General features: G+C 50.6%; 5 non-coding genes across 5 annotated transcripts; all 5 read left to right on the top strand.

Annotated features, from left to right (window-relative positions):
• The first annotated feature begins 2,777 nt into the window (after window positions 1–2,777).
• LOC138496627 (U4 spliceosomal RNA) lies at window positions 2,778–2,918 on the top strand. Its single transcript, XR_011278121.1, has one exon. It is a non-coding gene; the product is annotated as a U4 spliceosomal RNA (small nuclear RNA).
• A 3,508-nt stretch (window positions 2,919–6,426) lies between these two features.
• Window positions 6,427–6,567, top strand: LOC138496353 (U4 spliceosomal RNA). The gene has a single exon (XR_011277872.1). It is a non-coding gene; the product is annotated as a U4 spliceosomal RNA (small nuclear RNA).
• A 3,508-nt stretch (window positions 6,568–10,075) lies between these two features.
• On the top strand, window positions 10,076–10,216 carry LOC138496352 (U4 spliceosomal RNA). Its single transcript, XR_011277871.1, has one exon. It is a non-coding gene; the product is annotated as a U4 spliceosomal RNA (small nuclear RNA).
• Window positions 10,217–13,724: 3,508 nt separating this feature from the next.
• LOC138496351 (U4 spliceosomal RNA) lies at window positions 13,725–13,865 on the top strand. Its single transcript, XR_011277870.1, has one exon. It is a non-coding gene; the product is annotated as a U4 spliceosomal RNA (small nuclear RNA).
• A 3,508-nt stretch (window positions 13,866–17,373) lies between these two features.
• LOC138496348 (U4 spliceosomal RNA) lies at window positions 17,374–17,514 on the top strand. The gene has a single exon (XR_011277868.1). It is a non-coding gene; the product is annotated as a U4 spliceosomal RNA (small nuclear RNA).
• Window positions 17,515–18,690: the final 1,176 nt, after the last annotated feature.

The raw sequence follows: 18,690 nt of genomic DNA, 5'->3' as shown, positions 1-18,690 counted from the left end.
TCTACTTTAGTATTAATACAACAGACAGTTCTAACACACTACAAAATACAACCCACCCTATAAAGGAAAACAGGGGACAGACAGTTTCACAAAGGAGAGGGATGCACTCTGGATACTGACAGGAGTGCAGTCGGTAAAGCAATCAGTCTGAACTGTTCAAGGTTATTTGGTTGCAGCAGCAAGGGAGCAAGAGGTCGTAAATGTCACTAAGGGCCTTCGGAGAAGGACCAGGGGGACAGAACCACAATGTAACTGGTGTTTGAGATGATCTTGGTACTCGACAGCATCGAGTGGCTTCCAGCATGCTTTGTAGCTCCGGCGACAGAGTTCAATAGGGACGACAGATGCGGATATCAGTTGGCAGGCAGTTTGGTAAGCGAGGCTGGGCGGACGGCTGCAGGCTGCCCTACCCGGCGGCTCGGGGTGAAGAATCGTTGTCTGTGTGCTGGTGGTGGATCTGGAACGCTGGTCGAGGGTTCTCAGACGGCTTTAGTGACTGCAGCGTGAGAACAGCCACAGTGGTGCAGCCGGTCGCAGTTTGAGAGCGCGACTGCTTCGAAAAAGTCCTTAAAAGATGGACGCTGGTTGATGCTTGTTGTGGCACTCCTCCGAGCTTCTTCTCAATGCTTGGGTCGACGTTTAAGGCGGCCGACCCAAAGCTGAGAAGAGTGTTTGCCGGCAACGGCCTTGTCCTTTGTTCAGAGACTCTCTGGCACTTCCCACCTAGGAAGCTTGCTGGCTTAACCTAGCAGGGCACGCTGTGTGCTGGCTGGGTACCGGTTCTGGTGCTGCTTGATGGATCCTCTGAGTCGGGTATCTCCCTCTGTTCCCTGGGAGATGTTTTGGGAGGTATTTTGCTTCCCTCTTGGAAATCCTGGACTTCCTTCACTGGCGGAAGCCGTGAGGCAGACTGTACCATCACCGAGGGTCCGAATGAGTCCTTCTTCGTACTCCTTTTGAAGTCGTCGGATGATCTGCTTAGTGAGGGGCTCAGCCCTCTTTTAAAGCCAAATGGGCCCCAGTGATTGGAGCATGCTAAGCCTACCTTAAAGACCCAATCCTGGGTCCCCACCACCAATCTTCTGTCATGCGTAAGGTCATGACCAGAGTGCTTTGCAACAGGAAAGGTAAGGGGTGACAACATGTACTACTAAGCCGCACCCATCTTCCTGTCTCCTGTGGATCAAAGTGGCTCTCTGGTTAATTGAGCTCGAGAACAGACTGTCTGCATCAAATCACATATATCTTCCCTCTGAAAGGGGGTGGCCCTGCAGCGGTTGCCTACTGTAAACAGTTGTTCCACACATGACATTCAATGGCCTTCATACAGAGGGGTGGGAGCTAGCTTCAAGCTGACACATTGCATATGAAAAAGGTGTTGGGGTTTCCTGCCCTGTGTTAGTTCTGTGAACAGGCCTCTTGGCAGGCCTGCTTCACTTAACTCTCACCAGTATGCGCTGCCATCAGAGAGAACCTAACAATAGGCAGGGCATATCGATGGAGCCTTTGCTATTTTAAGTAGGCTGACCAGGGCCGGAGGAAGGCGTTGCCTTCCCCCTTCAGAGATGCTTTGATGTACCCATGGCTGTCACATTGCAGCTAAATGTGACAGGAGGACCGCACCGGTAGACTGTGTCCCCCAGAGTGCACTTGACTATGTGTTTGTTGTGCAGTGTCCATTGGGAAATGTGTGCGGAATAGCCCCACACATTTCCAGGAGGTTTACCTACCAACATTCCATTTCTTTTTTAAAAGTATCAAACCAGCCCAGGCGGAGCGCACACTCCCCGTGCGGATGGTCTAATTCCTCACTCTTGGTCAGGTTCTTCAATTCCTACCAGTCAAGTGGTCTCTTCTGTCTGTGTCTGCACTTCATTTGCACAGCAAACAGGCATGTCTTTCCCATGGCAACAGTGTCTTCTCCAAGCTGCACACACAGACAGCCGTTTCTCAGGCTAAATGTTCTCTTCTGACCTCAGTGGCAGAGCCACACTAAGCAGATGGCTCTGCAAAGGCCCAGGGGCTACAGCAAAAAGCCTGAACAGGGCAAGGCCGCTTCATTTTTGGCAGTGGAGTGGAAGTAGAATTGCAGGGTCCGCCCTATGAGACAGGGTACAAGACGTGAATTACATAGGACCTTTTCACTTTTCCCAGAGTCCCCTGCAAAATCGGGTCTATTTTCAAGGACAAGTGCAATTATCACAAACAGGTAGGTATGTGATGGCATGGAAATGTATCGAAATTGTAATGGTTTGGTCAACAGTTGGAACGCTCAGAGACAAATTGATTCACTTCTTGTCAATGTCCTGGCTGCACTGCAGAAACAGCTGGTCGTCCTGGTGGAGCATCACTTCACCTGTCCCCAAAGGAGCCCATTTCTCGATGCTGTCCTCGCTCCTGTGCAATCCTCCAATGGCTCTTTGCATTCTCAAGCCTCTCCCATGTTGCCTTGGCAGCGGCCTGCCCAATAATCTCTCAGGAGGGCGGGGTCACTTGCCAACAGGCCACCGATCATGCTAAGGGAAAGAGCGCACAGGTAGCAGCCTGCTCATTTGCATGTTTACTCCCAGAATCCTATGCATACCTTGCTACTATATTTGCTGTCAGTTTGGTGAGCGCAAGATGATACAGGTGTTCACCTCAACAAATCTCGGCACTGGAATCCAGGCGGTTTTATGAGTTTGACAAAGGATGCTCAGGATGGAGCTTGCTGGGATCAGTGCAAGTTAAATGGGAATCCATTCCCGGGGCGCACGGGCCTCTGGGTCAGGTGCTTTAGCTTTGCGCAGTGGCAGTATCGTAGCTCATGAGGTTTAACCGAGGCGCGATTATTGCTTATTGAAAACTTTCCCCAATACCCCGCCATGACAGCTTGAAATATAGCTGGAATTGGTAATTTTTGACAGTCTCTACGGAGGCTGAACCGATTTGTTTGAAAAGGAGACAATGACGCTTTTACTCCACTGGAGAAGACCTAGCAAGAGGGGTGTGTTTTTCGGAACCCATCCCTTCTATTCTTTGTTCTCTCGTGGCCTACCCTCAACAAAGGGGTTTACTTCCAGAAGCTAGCGCATTCGTAAACTCCAAGCGGCGCAGCGAAGTCTATGGAACCGTGACCATGCAGCAGGTGCATTAAGCGCCTCAGTTGTCTCGCTGCCTTCCTGATCTCACGACATGAAAACCATGAGCTTTCAGAACCTAGCAGACAGTGACCTGTCTGCCTTCGATCCTCTTTGCCACATCTGCTCTTGCGAAAGTCATCAGATTGTTGGATGGTTACTCAGGGAGGTCTGGCTGCCACTGAAGCCAACCGCAGCAGAGGGGTCGCTTTACCTTTGGCCTTCGCTCACCATCTCAGTCTTCCCAAGAGAGGCAAAAGGGCATTTCTGTCCCCATGCATTCTATAGACACATATTCACGTGGAGTCAACAACCCGACCTCTCTTGGTGTGACGAATCAACTTCCGGGGCACTAGTGGTCCAGGGAGGAATATCGCTTTCTAGACCATCAATCAGTCCCACACCTCTAGTACACCGGAAGGGGTCCGAACAGTGGACGGAACGTCAGGCTGGTTAGTTGCAACAGAGCGAAAAAACAATTGTGACCCACTGATAAAAGGGACTGTCCAGTCAAGGTTGTATACAAATATCTACTTCAGTATTAATACAACAGACAGTTCTAACACACTACAAAATACAACCCACCCTATAAAGGAAAACAGGGGACAGACAGTTTCACAAAGGAGAGGGATGCACTCTGGATACTGACAGGAGTGCAGTCGGTAAAGCAATCAGTCTGAACTGTTCAAGGTTATTTGGTTGCAGCAGCAAGGGAGCAAGAGGTCGTAAATGTCACTAAGGGCCTTCAGAGAAGGACCAGGGGGACAGAACCACAATGTAACTGGTGTTTGAGATGATCTTGGTACTCGACAGCATCGAGTGGCTTCCAGCATGCTTTGTAGCTCCGGCGACAGAGTTCAAGAGGGACGACAGATGCGGATATCAGTTGGCAGGCAGTTTGGTAAGCGAGGCTGGGCGGACGGCTGCAGGCTGCCCTACCCGGCGGCTCGGGGTGAAGAATCGTTGTCTGTGTGCTGGTTGGTGGATCTGGAACGCTGGTCGAGGGTTCTCAGACGGCTTTAGTGACTGCAGCGTGAGAACAGCCACAGTGGTGCAGCCGGTCGCAGTTTGAGAGCTCGACTGCTTCGAAAAAGTCCTTAAAAGATGGACGCTGGTTGATGCTTGTTGTGGCACTCCTCCGAGCTTCTTCTCAATGCTTGGGTCGACGTTTAAGGCGGCCGACCCAAAGCTGAGAAGAGTGTTTGCCGGCAACGGCCTTGTCCTTTGTTCAGAGACTCTCTGGCACTTCCCACCTAGGAAGCTTGCTGGCTTAACCTAGCAGGGCACGCTGTGTGCTGGCTGGGTACCGGTTCTGGTGCTGCTTGATGGATCCTCTGAGTCGGGTATCTCCCTCTGTTCCCTGGGAGATGTTTTGGGAGGTATTTTGCTTCCCTCTTGGAAATCCTGGACTTCCTTCACTGGCGGAAGGCGTGAGGCAGACTGTACCATCACCGAGGGTCCGAATGAGTCCTTCTTCGTACTCCTTTTGAAGTCGTCGGATGATCTGCTTAGTGAGGGGCTCAGCCCTCTTTTAAAGCCAAATGGGCCCCAGTGATTGGAGCATGCTAAGCCTACCTTAAAGACCCAATCCTGGGTCCCCACCACCAATCTTCTGTCATGCGTAAGGTCATGACCAGAGTGCTTTGCAACAGGAAAGGTAAGGGGTGACAACATGTACTACTAAGCCGCACCCATCTTCCTGTCTCCTGTGGATCAAAGTGGCTCTCTGGTTAATTGAGCTCGAGAACAGACTGTCTGCATCAAATCACATATATCTTCCCTCTGAAAGGGGGTGGCCCTGCAGCGGTTGCCTACTGTAAACAGTTGTTCCACACATGACATTCAATGGCCTTCATACAGAGGGGTGGGAGCTAGCTTCAAGCTGACACATTGCATATGAAAAAGGTGTTGGGGTTTCCTGCCCTGTGTTAGTTCTGTGAACAGGCCTCTTGGCAGGCCTGCTTCACTTAACTCTCATCAGTATGCGCTGCCATCAGAGAGAACTTAACAATAGGCAGGGCATATCGATGGAGCCTTTGCTATTTTAAGTAGGCTGACCAGGGCCGGAGGAAGGCGTTGCCTTCCCCCTTCAGAGATGCTTTGATGTACCCATGGCTGTCACATTGCAGCTAAATGTGACAGGAGGACCGCACCGGTAGACTGTGTCCCCCAGAGTGCACTTGACTATGTGTTTGTTGTGCAGTGTCCATTGGGAAATGTGTGCGGAATAGCCCCACACATTTCCAGGAGGTTTACCTACCAACATTCCATTTCTTTTTTAAAAGTATCAAACCAGCCCAGGCGGAGCACACACTCCCCGTGCGGATGGTCTAATTCCTCACTCTTGGTCAGGTTCTTCAATTCCTACCAGTCAAGTGGTCTCTTCTGTCTGTGTCTGCACTTCATTTGCACAGCAAACAGGCATGTCTTTCCCATGGCAACAGTGTCTTCTCCAAGCTGCACATACAGACAGCCGTTTCTCAGGCTAAATGTTCTCTTCTGACCTCAGTGGCAGAGCCACACTAAGCAGATGGCTCTGCAAAGGCCCAGGGGCTACAGCAAAAAGCCTGAACAGGGCAAGGCCGCTTCATTTTTGGCAGTGGAGTGGAAGTAGAATTGCAGGGTCCGCCCTATGAGACAGGGTACAAGACGTGAATTACATAAGACCTTTTCACTTTTCCCAGAGTCCCCTGCAAAATCGGGTCTATTTTCAAGGACAAGTGCAATTATCACAAACAGGTAGGTATGTGATGGCATGGAAATGTATCGAAATTGTAATGGTTTAGTCAACAGTTGGAACGCTCAGAGACAAATTGATTCAATTCTTGTCAATGTCCTGGCTGCACTGCAGAAACAGCTGGTCGTCCTGGTGGAGCATCACTTCACCTGTCCCCAAAGGAGCCCATTTCTCGATGCTGTCCTCGCTCCTGTGCAATCCTCCAATGGCTCTTTGCATTCTCAAGCCTCTCCCATGTTGCCTTGGCAGCGGCCTGCCCAATAATCTCTCAGGAGGGCGGGGTCACTTGCCAACAGGCCACCGATCATGCTAAGGGAAAGAGCGCACAGGTAGCAGCCTGCTCATTTGCATGTTTACTCCCAGAATCCTATGCATACCTTGCTACTATATTTGCTGTCAGTTTGGTGAGCGCAAGATGATACAGGTGTTCACCTCAACAAATCTCGGCACTGGAATCCAGGCGGTTTTATGAGTTTGACAAAGGATGCTCAGGATGGAGCTTGCTGGGATCAGTGCAAGTTAAATGGGAATCCATTCCCGGGGCACACGGGCCTCTGGGTCAGGTGCTTTAGCTTTGCGCAGTGGCAGTATCGTAGCTCATGAGGTTTAACCGAGGCGCGATTATTGCTTATTGAAAACTTTACCCAATACCCCGCCATGACAGCTTGAAATATAGCTGGAATTGGTAATTTTTGACAGTCTCTACGGAGGCTGAACCGATTTGTTTGAAAAGGAGACAATGACGCTTTTACTCCACTGGAGAAGACCTAGCAAGAGGGGTGTGTTTTTCGGAACCCATCCCTTCTATTCTTTGTTCTCTCGTGGCCTACCCTCAACAAAGGGGTTTACTTCCAGAAGCTAGCGCATTCGTAAACTCCAAGCGGCGCAGCGAAGTCTATGGAACCGTGACCATGCAGCAGGTGCATTAAGCGCCTCAGTTGTCTCGCTGCCTTCCTGATCTCACGACATGAAAACCATGAGCTTTCAGAACCTAGCAGACAGTGACCTGTCTGCCTTCGATCCTCTTTGCCACATCTGCTCTTGCGAAAGTCATCAGATTGTTGGATGGTTACTCAGGGAGGTCTGGCTGCCACTGAAGCCAACCGCAGCAGAGGGGTCGCTTTACCTTTGGCCTTCGCTCACCATCTCAGTCTTCCCAAGAGAGGCAAAAGGGCATTTCTGTCCCCATGCATTCTATAGACACATATTCACGTGGAGTCAACAACCCGACCTCTCTTGGTGTGACGAATCAACTTCCGGGGCACTAGTGGTCCAGGGAGGAATATCGCTTTCTAGACCATCAATCAGTCCCACACCTCTAGTACACCGGAAGGGGTCCGAACAGTGGACGGAACGTCAGGCTGGTTAGTTGCAACAGAGCGAAAAAACAATTGTGACCCACTGATAAAAGGGACTTTCCAGTCAAGGTTGTATACAAATATCTACTTTAGTATTAATACAACAGACAGTTCTAACACACTACAAAATACAACCCACCCTATAAAGGAAAACAGGGGACAGACAGTTTCACAAAGGAGAGGGATGCACTCTGGATACTGACAGGAGTGCAGTCGGTAAAGCAATCAGTCTGAACTGTTCAAGGTTATTTGGTTGCAGCAGCAAGGGAGCAAGAGGTCGTAAATGTCACTAAGGGCCTTCGGAGAAGGACCAGGGGGACAGAACCACAATGTAACTGGTGTTTGAGATGATCTTGGTACTCGACAGCATCGAGTGGCTTCCAGCATGCTTTGTAGCTCCGGCGACAGAGTTCAAGAGGGACGACAGATGCGGATATCAGTTGGCAGGCAGTTTGGTAAGCGAGGCTGGGCGGACGGCTGCAGGCTGCCCTACCCGGCGGCTCGGGGTGAAGAATCGTTGTCTGTGTGCTGGTTGGTGGATCTGGAACGCTGGTCGAAGGTTCTCAGACGGCTTTAGTGACTGCAGCGTGAGAACAGCCACAGTGGTGCAGCCGGTCGCAGTTTGAGAGCTCGACTGCTTCGAAAAAGTCCTTAAAAGATGGACGCTGGTTGATGCTTGTTGTGGCACTCCTCCGAGCTTCTTCTCAATGCTTGGGTCGACGTTTAAGGCGGCCGACCCAAAGCTGAGAAGAGTGTTTGCCGGCAACGGCCTTGTCCTTTGTTCAGAGACTCTCTGGCACTTCCCACCTAGGAAGCTTGCTGGCTTAACTTAGCAGGGCACGCTGTGTGCTGGCTGGGTACCGGTTCTGGTGCTGCTTGATGGATCCTCTGAGTCGGGTATCTCCCTCTGTTCCCTGGGAGATGTTTTGGGAGGTATTTTGCTTCCCTCTTGGAAATCCTGGACTTCCTTCACTGGCGGAAGCCGTGAGGCAGACTGTACCATCACCGAGGGTCCGAATGAGTCCTTCTTCGTACTCCTTTTGAAGTCGTCGGATGATCTGCTTAGTGAGGGGCTCAGCCCTCTTTTAAAGCCAAATGGGCCCCAGTGATTCGAGCATGCTAAGCCTACCTTAAAGACCCAATCATGGGTCCCCACCACCAATCTTCTGTCATGCGTAAGGTCATGACCAGAGTGCTTTGCAACAGGAAAGGTAAGGGGTGACAACATGTACTACTAAGCCGCACCCATCTTCCTGTCTCCTGTGGATCAAAGTGGCTCTCTGGTTAATTGAGCTCGAGAACAGACTGTCTGCATCAAATCACATATATCTTCCCTCTGAAAGGGGGTGGCCCTGCAGCGGTTGCCTACTGTAAACAGTTGTTCCACACATGACATTCAATGGCCTTCATACAGAGGGGTGGGAGCTAGCTTCAAGCTGACACATTGCATATGAAAAAGATGTTGGGGTTTCCTGCCCTGTGTTAGTTCTGTGAACAGGCCTCTTGGCAGGCCTGCTTCACTTAACTCTCATCAGTATGCGCTGCCATCAGAGAGAACCTAACAATAGGCAGGGCATGTCGATGGAGCCTTTGCTATTTTAAGTAGGCTGACCAGGGCCGGAGGAAGGCGTTGCCTTCCCCCTTCAGAGATGCTTTGATGTACCCATGGCTGTCACATTGCAGCTAAATGTGACAGGAGGACCGCACCGGTAGACTGTGTCCCCCAGAGTGCACTTGACTATGTGTTTGTTGTGCAGTGTCCATTGGGAAATGTGTGCGGAATAGCCCCACACATTTCCAGGAGGTTTACCTACCAACATTCCATTTCTTTTTTAAAAGTATCAAACCAGCCCAGGTGGAGCGCACACTCCCCGTGCGGATGGTCTAATTCCTCACTCTTGGTCAGGTTCTTCAATTCCTACCAGTCAAGTGGTCTCTTCTGTCTGTGTCTGCACTTCATTTGCACAGCAAACAGGCATGTCTTTCCCATGGCAACAGTGTCTTCTCCAAGCTGCACACACAGACAGCCGTTTCTCAGGCTAAATGTTCTCTTCTGACCTCAGTGGCAGAGCCACACTAAGCAGGTGGCTCTGCAAAGGCCCAGGGGCTACAGCAAAAAGCCTGAACAGGGCAAGGCCGCTTCATTTTTGGCAGTGGAGTGGAAGTAGAATTGCAGGGTCCGCCCTATGAGACAGGGTACAAGACGTGAATTACATAGGACCTTTTCACTTTTCCCAGAGTCCCCTGCAAAATCGGGTCTATTTTCAAGGACAAGTGCAATTATCACAAACAGGTAGGTATGTGATGGCATGGAAATGTATCGAAATTGTAATGGTTTGGTCAACAGTTGGAACGCTCAGAGACAAATTGATTCACTTCTTGTCAATGTCCTGGCTGCACTGCAGAAACAGCTGGTCGTCCTGGTGGAGCATCACTTCACCTGTCCCCAAAGGAGCCCATTTCTCGATGCTGTCCTCGCTCCTGTGCAATCCTCCAATGGCTCTTTGCATTCTCAAGCCTCTCCCATGTTGCCTTGGCAGCGGCCTGCCCAATAATCTCTCAGGAGGGCGGGGTCACTTGCCAACAGGCCACCGATCATGCTAAGGGAAAGAGCGCACAGGTAGCAGCCTGCTCATTTGCATGTTTACTCCCAGAATCCTATGCATACCTTGCTATTATATTTGCTGTCAGTTTGGTGAGCGCAAGATGATACAGGTGTTCACCTCAACAAATCTCGGCACTGGAATCCAGGCGGTTTTATGAGTTTGACAAAGGATGCTCAGGATGGAGCTTGCTGGGATCAGTGCAAGTTAAATGGGAATCCATTCCCGGGGCGCACGGGCCTCTGGGTCAGGTGCTTTAGCTTTGCGCAGTGGCAGTATCGTAGCTCATGAGGTTTAACCGAGGCGCGATTATTGCTTATTGAAAACTTTACCCAATACCCCGCCATGACAGCTTGAAATATAGCTGGAATTGGTAATTTTTGACAGTCTCTACGGAGGCTGAACCGATTTGTTTGAAAAGGAGACAATGACGCTTTTACTCCACTGGAGAAGACCTAGCAAGAGGGGTGTGTTTTTCGGAACCCATCCCTTCTATTCTTTGTTCTCTCGTGGCCTACCCTCAACAAAGGGGTTTACTTCGAGAAGCTAGCGCATTCGTAAACTCCAAGCGGCGCAGCGAAGTCTATGGAACCGTGACCATGCAGCAGGTGCATTAAGCGCCTCAGTTGTCTCGCTGCCTTCCTGATCTCACGACATGAAAACCATGAGCTTTCAGAACCTAGCAGACAGTGACCTGTCTGCCTTCGATCCTCTTTGCCACATCTGCTCTTGCGAAAGTCATCAGATTGTTGGATGGTTACTCAGGGAGGTCTGGCTGCCACTGAAGCCAACCGCAGCAGAGGGGTCGCTTTACCTTTGGCCTTCGCTCACCATCTCAGTCTTCCCAAGAGAGGCAAAAGGGCATTTCTGTCCCCATGCATTCTATAGACACATATTCACGTGGAGTCAACAACCCGACCTCTCTTGGTGTGACGAATCAACTTCCGGGGCACTAGTGGTCCAGGGAGGAATATCGCTTTCTAGACCATCAATCAGTCCCACACCTCTAGTACACCGGAAGGGGTCCGAACAGTGGACGGAACGTCAGGCTGGTTAGTTGCAACAGAGCGAAAAAACAATTGTGACCCACTGATAAAAGGGACTGTCCAGTCAAGGTTGTATACAAATATCTACTTTAGTATTAATACAACAGACAGTTCTAACACACTACAAAATACAACCCACCCTATAAAGGAAAACAGGGGACAGACAGTTTCACAAAGGAGAGGGATGCACTCTGGATACTGACAGGAGTGCAGTCGGTAAAGCAATCAGTCTGAACTGTTCAAGGTTATTTGGTTGCAGCAGCAAGGGAGCAAGAGGTCGTAAATGTCACTAAGGGCCTTTGGAGAAGGACCAGGGGGACAGAACCACAATGTAACTGGTGTTTGAGATGATCTTGGTACTCGACAGCATCGAGTGGCTTCCAGCCTGCTTTGTAGCTCCGGCGACAGAGTTCAAGAGGGACGACAGATGCGGATATCAGTTGGCAGGCAGTTTGGTAAGCGAGGCTGGGCGGACGGCTGCAGGCTGCCCTACCCGGCGGCTCGGGGTGAAGAATCGTTGTCTGTGTGCTGGTTGGTGGATCTGGAACGCTGGTCGAGGGTTCTCAGGCGGCTTTAGTGACTGCAGCGTGAGAACAGCCACAGTGGTGCAGCCGGTCGCAGTTTGAGAGCTCGACTGCTTCGAAAAAGTCCTTAAAAGATGGACGCTGGTTGATGCTTGTTGTGGCACTCCTCCGAGCTTCTTCTCAATGCTTGGGTCGACGTTTAAGGCGGCCGACCCAAAGCTGAGAAGAGTGTTTGCCGGCAACGGCCTTGTCCTTTGTTCAGAGACTCTCTGGCACTTCCCACCTAGGAAGCTTGCTGGCTGAACCTAGCAGGGCACGCTGTGTGCTGGCTGGGTACCAGTTCTGGTGCTGCTTGATGGATCCTCTGAGTCGGGTATCTCCCTCTGTTCCCTGGGAGATGTTTTGGGAGGTATTTTGCTTCCCTCTTGGAAATCCTGGACTTCCTTCACTGGCGGAAGCCGTGAGGCAGACTGTACCATCACCGAGGGTCCGAATGAGTCCTTCTTCGTACTCCTTTTGAAGTCGTCGGATGATCTGCTTAGTGAGGGGCTCAGCCCTCTTTTAAAGCCAAATGGGCCCCAGTGATTGGAGCATGCTAAGCCTACCTTAAAGACCCAATCCTGGGTCCCCACCACCAATCTTCTGTCATGCGTAAGGTCATGACCAGAGTGCTTTGCAACAGGAAAGGTAAGGGGTGACAACATGTACTACTAAGCCGCACCCATCTTCCTGTCTCCTGTGGATCAAAGTGGCTCTCTGGTTAATTGAGCTCGAGAACAGACTGTCTGCATCAAATCACATATATCTTCCCTCTGAAAGGGGGTGGCCCTGCAGCGGTTGCCTACTGTAAACAGTTGTTCCACACATGACATTCAATGGCCTTCATACAGAGGGGTGGGAGCTAGCTTCAAGCTGACACATTGCATATGAAAAAGGTGTTGGGGTTTCCTGCCCTGTGTTAGTTCTGTGAACAGGCCTCTTGGCAGGCCTGCTTCACTTAACTCTCATCAGTATGCGCTGCCATCAGAGAGAACCTAACAATAGGCAGGGCATATCGATGGAGCCTTTGCTATTTTAAGTAGGCTGACCAGGGCCGGAGGAAGGCGTTGCCTTCCCCCTTCAGAGATGCTTTGATGTACCCATGGCTGTCACATTGCAGCTAAATGTGACAGGAGGACCGCACCGGTAGACTGTGTCCCCCAGAGTGCACTTGACTATGTGTTTGTTGTGCAGTGTCCATTGGGAAATGTGTGCGGAATAGCCCCACACATTTCCAGGAGGTTTACCTACCAACATTCCATTTCTTTTTTAAAAGTATCAAACCAGCCCAGGCGGAGCGCACACTCCCCGTGCGGATGGTCTAATTCCTCACTCTTGGTCAGGTTCTTCAATTCCTACCAGTCAAGTGGTCTCTTCTGTCTGTGTCTGCACTTCATTTGCACAGCAAACAGGCATGTATTTCCCATGGCAACAGTGTCTTCTCCAAGCTGCACACACAGACAGCCGTTTCTCAGGCTAAATGTTCTCTTCTGACCTCCGTGGCAGAGCCACACTAAGCAGATGGCTCTGCAAAGGCCCAGGGGCTACAGCAAAAAGCCTGAACAGGGCAAGGCCGCTTCATTTTTGGCAGTGGAGTGGAAGTAGAATTGCAGGGTCCGCCCTATGAGACAGGGTACAAGACCTGAATTACATAGGACCTTTTCACTTTTCCCAGAGTCCCCTGCAAAATCGGGTCTATTTTCAAGGACAAGTGCAATTATCACAAACAGGTAGGTATGTGATGGCATGGAAATGTATCGAAATTGTAATGGTTTGGTCAACAGTTGGAACGCTCAGAGACAAATTGATTCACTTCTTGTCAATGTCCTGGCTGCACTGCAGAAACAGCTGGTCGTCCTGGTGGAGCATCACTTCACCTGTCCCCAAAGGAGCCCATTTCTCGATGCTGTCCTCGCTTCTGTGCAATCCTCCAATGGCTCTTTGCATTCTCAAGCCTCTCCCATGTTGCCTTGGCAGCGGCCTGCCCAATAATCTCTCAGGAGGGCGGGGTCACTTGCCAACAGGCCACCGATCATGCTAAGGGAAAGAGCGCACAGGTAGCAGCCTGCTCATTTGCATGTTTACTCCCAGAATCCTATGCATACCTTGCTACTATATTTGCTGTCAGTTTGGTGAGCGCAAGATGATACAGGTGTTCACGTCAACAAATCTCGGCACTGGAATCCAGGCGGTTTTATGAGTTTGACAAAGGATGCTCAGGATGGAGCTTGCTGGGATCAGTGCAAGTTAAATGGGAATCCATTCCCGGGGCGCAAGGGCCTCTGGGTCAGGTGCTTTAGCTTTGCGCAGTGGCAGTATCGTAGCTCATGAGGTTTAACCGAGGCGCGATTATTGCTTATTGAAAACTTTACCCAATACCCCGCCATGACAGCTTGAAATATAGCTGGAATTGGTAATTTTTGACAGTCTCTACGGAGGCTGAACCGATTTGTTTGAAAAGGAGACAATGACGCTTTTACTCCACTGGAGAAGACCTAGCAAGAGGGGTGTGTTTTTCGGAACCCATCCCTTCTATTCTTTGTTCTCTCGTGGCCTACCCTCAACAAAGGGGTTTACTTCCAGAAGCTAGCGCATTCGTAAACTCCAAGCGGCGCAGCGAAGTCTATGGAACCGTGACCATGCAGCAGGTGCATTAAGCGCCTCAGTTGTCTCGCTGCCTTCCTGATCTCACGACATGAAAACCATGAGCTTTCAGAACCTAGCAGACAGTGACCTGTCTGCCTTCGATCCTCTTTGCCACATCTGCTCTTGCGAAAGTCATCAGATTGTTGGATGGTTACTCAGGGAGGTCTGGCTGCCACTGAAGCCAACCGCAGCAGAGGGGTCGCTTTACCTTTGGCCTTCGCTCACCATCTCAGTCTTCCCAAGAGAGGCAAAAGGGCATTTCTGTCCCCATGCATTCTATAGACACATATTCACGTGGAGTCAACAACCCGACCTCTCTTGGTGTGACGAATCAACTTCCGGGGCACTAGTGGTCCAGGGAGGAATATCGCTTTCTAGACCATCAATCAGTCCCACACCTCTAGTACACCGGAAGGGGTCCGAACAGTGGACGGAACGTCAGGCTGGTTAGTTGCAACAGAGCGAAAAAACAATTGTGACCCACTGATAAAAGGGACTGTCCAGTCAAGGTTGTATACAAATATCTACTTTAGTATTAATACAACAGACAGTTCTAACACACTACAAAATACAACCCACCCTATAAAGGAAAACAGGGGACAGACAGTTTCACAAAGGAGAGGGATGCACTCTGGATACTGACAGGAGTGCAGTCGGTAAAGCAATCAGTCTGAACTGTTCAAGGTTATTTGGTTGCAGCAGCAAGGGAGCAAGAGGTCGTAAATGTCACTAAGGGCCTTCGGAGAAGGACCAGGGGGACAGAACCACAATGTAACTGGTGTTTGAGATGATCTTGGTACTCGACAGCATCGAGTGGCTTCCAGCATGCTTTGTAGCTCCGGCGACAGAGTTCAAGAGGGACGACAGATGCGGATATCAGTTGGCAGGCAGTTTGGTAAGCGAGGCTGGGCGGACGGCTGCAGGCTGCCCTACCCAGCGGCTCGGGGTGAAGAATCGTTGTCTGTGTGCTGGTTGGTGGATCTGGAACGCTGGTCGAGGGTTCTCAGACGGCTTTAGTGACTGCAGCGTGAGAACAGCCACAGTGGTGCAGCCGGTCGCAGTTTGAGAGCTCGACTGCTTCGAAAAAGTCCTTAAAAGATGGACGCTGGTTGATGCTTGTTGTGGCACTCCTCCGAGCTTCTTCTCAATGCTTGGGTCGACGTTTAAGGCGGCCGACCCAAAGCTGAGAAGAGTGTTTGCCGGCAACGGCCTTGTCCTTTGTTCAGAGACTCTCTGGCACTTCCCACCTAGGAAGCTTGCTGGCTTAACTTAGCAGGGCACGCTGTGTGCTGGCTGGGTACCGGTTCTGGTGCTGCTTGATGGATCCTCTGAGTCGGGTATCTCCCTCTGTTCCCTGGGAGATGTTTTGGGAGGTATTTTGCTTCTCTCTTGGAAATCCTGGACTTCCTTCACTGGCGGAAGCCGTGAGGCAGACTGTACCATCACCGAGGGTCCGAAGGAGTCCTTCTTCGTACTCCTTTTGAAGTCGTCGGATGATCTGCTTAGTGAGGGGCTCAGCCCTCTTTTAAAGCCAAATGGGCCCCAGTGATTGGAGCATGCTAAGCCTACCTTAAAGACCCAATCCTGGGTCCCCACCACCAATCTTCTGTCATGCGTAAGGTCATGACCAGAGTGCTTTGCAACAGGAAAGGTAAGGGGTGACAACATGTACTACTAAGCCGCACCCATCTTCCTGTCTCCTGTGGATCAAAGTGGCTCTCTGGTTAATTGAGCTCGAGAACAGACTGTCTGCATCAAATCACATATATCTTCCCTCTGAAAGGGGGTGGCCCTGCAGCGGTTGCCTACTGTAAACAGTTGTTCCACGCATGACATTCAATGGCCTTCATACAGAGGGGTGGGAGCTAGCTTCAAGCTGACACATTGCATATGAAAAAGGTGTTGGGGTTTCCTGCCCTGTGTTAGTTCTGTGAACAGGCCTCTTGGCAGGCCTGCTTCACTTAACTCTCATCAGTATGCGCTGCCATCAGAGAGAACCTAACAATAGGCAGGGCATATCGATGGAGCCTTTGCTATTTTAAGTAGGCTGACCAGGGCCGGAGGAAGGCGTTGCCTTCCCCCTTCAGAGATGCTTTGATGTACCCATGGCTGTCACATTGCAGCTAAATGTGACAGGAGGACCGCACCGGTAGACTGTGTCCCCCAGAGTGCACTTGACTATGTGTTTGTTGTGCAGTGTCCATTGGGAAATGTGTGCGGAATAGCCCCACACATTTCCAGGAGGTTTACCTACCAACATTCCATTTCTTTTTTAAAAGTATCAAACCAGCCCAGGCGGAGCGCACACTCCCCGTGCGGATGGTCTAATTCCTCACTCTTGGTCAGGTTCTTCAATTCCTACCAGTCAAGTGGTCTCTTCTGTCTGTGTCTGCACTTCATTTGCACAGCAAACAGGCATGTCTTTCCCATGGCAACAGTGTCTTCTCCAAGCTGCACACACAGACAGCCGTTTCTCAGGCTAAATGTTCTCTTCTGACCTCAGTGGCAGAGCCACACTAAGCAGATGGCTCTGCAAAGGCCCAGGGGCTAGAGCAAAAAGCCTGAACAGGGCAAGGCCGCTTCATTTTTGGCAGTGGAGTGGAAGTAGAATTGCAGGGTCCGCCCTATGAGACAGGGTACAAGACGTGAATTACATAGGACCTTTTCACTTTTCCCAGAGTCCCCTGCAAAATCGGGTCTATTTTCAAGGACAAGTGCAATTATCACAAACAGGTAGGTATGTGATGGCATGGAAATGTATCGAAATTGTAATGGTTTGGTCAACAGTTGGAACGCTCAGAGACAAATTGATTCACTTCTTGTCAATGTCCTGGCTGCACTGCAGAAACAGCTGGTCGTCCTGGTGGAGCATCACTTCACCTGTCCCCAAAGGAGCCCATTTCTCGATGCTGTCCTCGCTCCTGTGCATTCCTCCAATGGCTCTTTGCATTCTCAAGCCTCTCCCATGTTGCCTTGGCAGCGGCCTGCCCAATAATCTCTCAGGAGGGCGGGGTCACTTGCCAACAGGCCACCGATCATGCTAAGGGAAAGGGCGCACAGGTAGCAGCCTGCTCATTTGCATGTTTACTCCCAGAATCCTATGCATACCTTGCTACTATATTTGCTGTCAGTTTGGTGAGCGCAAGATGATACAGGTGTTCACCTCAACAAATCTCGGCACTGGAATCCAGGCGGTTTTATGAGTTTGACAAAGGATGCTCAGGATGGAGCTTGCTGGGATCAGTGCAAGTTAAATGGGAATCCATTCCCGGGGCGCACGGGCCTCTGGGTCAGGTGCTTTAGCTTTGCGCAGTGGCAGTATCGTAGCTCATGAGGTTTAACCGAGGCGCGATTATTGCTTATTGAAAACTTTACCCAATACCCCGCCATGACAGCTTGAAATATAGCTGGAATTGGTAATTTTTGACAGTCTCTACGGAGGCTGAACCGATTTGTTTGAAAAGGAGACAATGACGCTTTTACTCCATTGGAGAAGACCTAGCAAGAGGGGTGTGTTTTTCGGAACCCATCCCTTCTATTCTTTGTTCTCTCGTGGCCTACCCTCAACAAAGGGGTTTACTTCCAGAAGCTAGCGCATTCGTAAACTCCAAGCGGCGCAGCGAAGTCTATGGAACCGTGACCATGCAGCAGGTGCATTAAGCGCCTCAGTTGTCTCGCTGCCTTCCTGATCTCACGACATGAAAACCATGAGCTTTCAGAACCTAGCAGACAGTGACCTGTCTGCCTTCAATCCTCTTTGCCACATCTGCTCTTGCGAAAGTCATCAGATTGTTGGATGGTTACTCAGGGAGGTCTGGCTGCCACTGAAGCCAACCGCAGCAGAGGGGTCGCTTTACCTTTGGCCTTCGCTCACCATCTCAGTCTTCCCAAGAGAGGCAAAAGGGCATTTCTGTCCCCATGCATTCTATAGACACATATTCACGTGGAGTCAACAACCCGACCTCTCTTGGTGTGACGAATCAACTTCCGGGGCACTAGTGGTCCAGGGAGGAATATCGCTTTCTAGACCATCAATCAGTCCCACACCTCTAGTACACCGGAAGGGGTCCGAACAGTGGACGGAACGTCAGGCTGGTTAGTTGCAACAGAGCGAAAAAACAATTGTGACCCACTGATAAAAGGGACTGTCCAGTCAAGGTTGTATACAAATATCTACTTTAGTATTAATACAACAGACAGTTCTAACACACTACAAAATACAACCCACCCTATAAAGGAAAACAGGGGACAGACAGTTTCACAAAGGAGAGGGATGCACTCTGGATACTGACAGGAGTGCAGTCGGTAAAGCAATCAGTCTGAACTGTTCAAGGTTATTTGGTTGCAGCAGCAAGGGAGCAAGAGGTCGTAAATGTCACTAAGGGCCTTCGGAGAAGGACCAGGGGGACAGAACCACAATGTAACTGGTGTTTGAGATGATCTTGGTACTCGACAGCATCGAGTGGCTTCCAGCATGCTTTGTAGCTCCGGCGACAGAGTTCAAGAGGGACGACAGATGCGGATATCAGTTGGCAGGCAGTTTGGTAAGCGAGGCTGGGCGGACGGCTGCAGGCTGCCCTACCCGGCGGCTCGGGGTGAAGAATCGTTGTCTGTGTGC

The sequence above is a fragment of the Ambystoma mexicanum genome, chromosome 10, assembly GCF_040938575.1.
Source record: "Ambystoma mexicanum isolate Mex_15411 chromosome 10, UKY_AmexF1_1, whole genome shotgun sequence".
Classification (NCBI taxonomy): domain Eukaryota; kingdom Metazoa; phylum Chordata; class Amphibia; order Caudata; family Ambystomatidae; genus Ambystoma; species Ambystoma mexicanum.
This window is presented reverse-complemented; position numbering and strand designations above follow the sequence as displayed.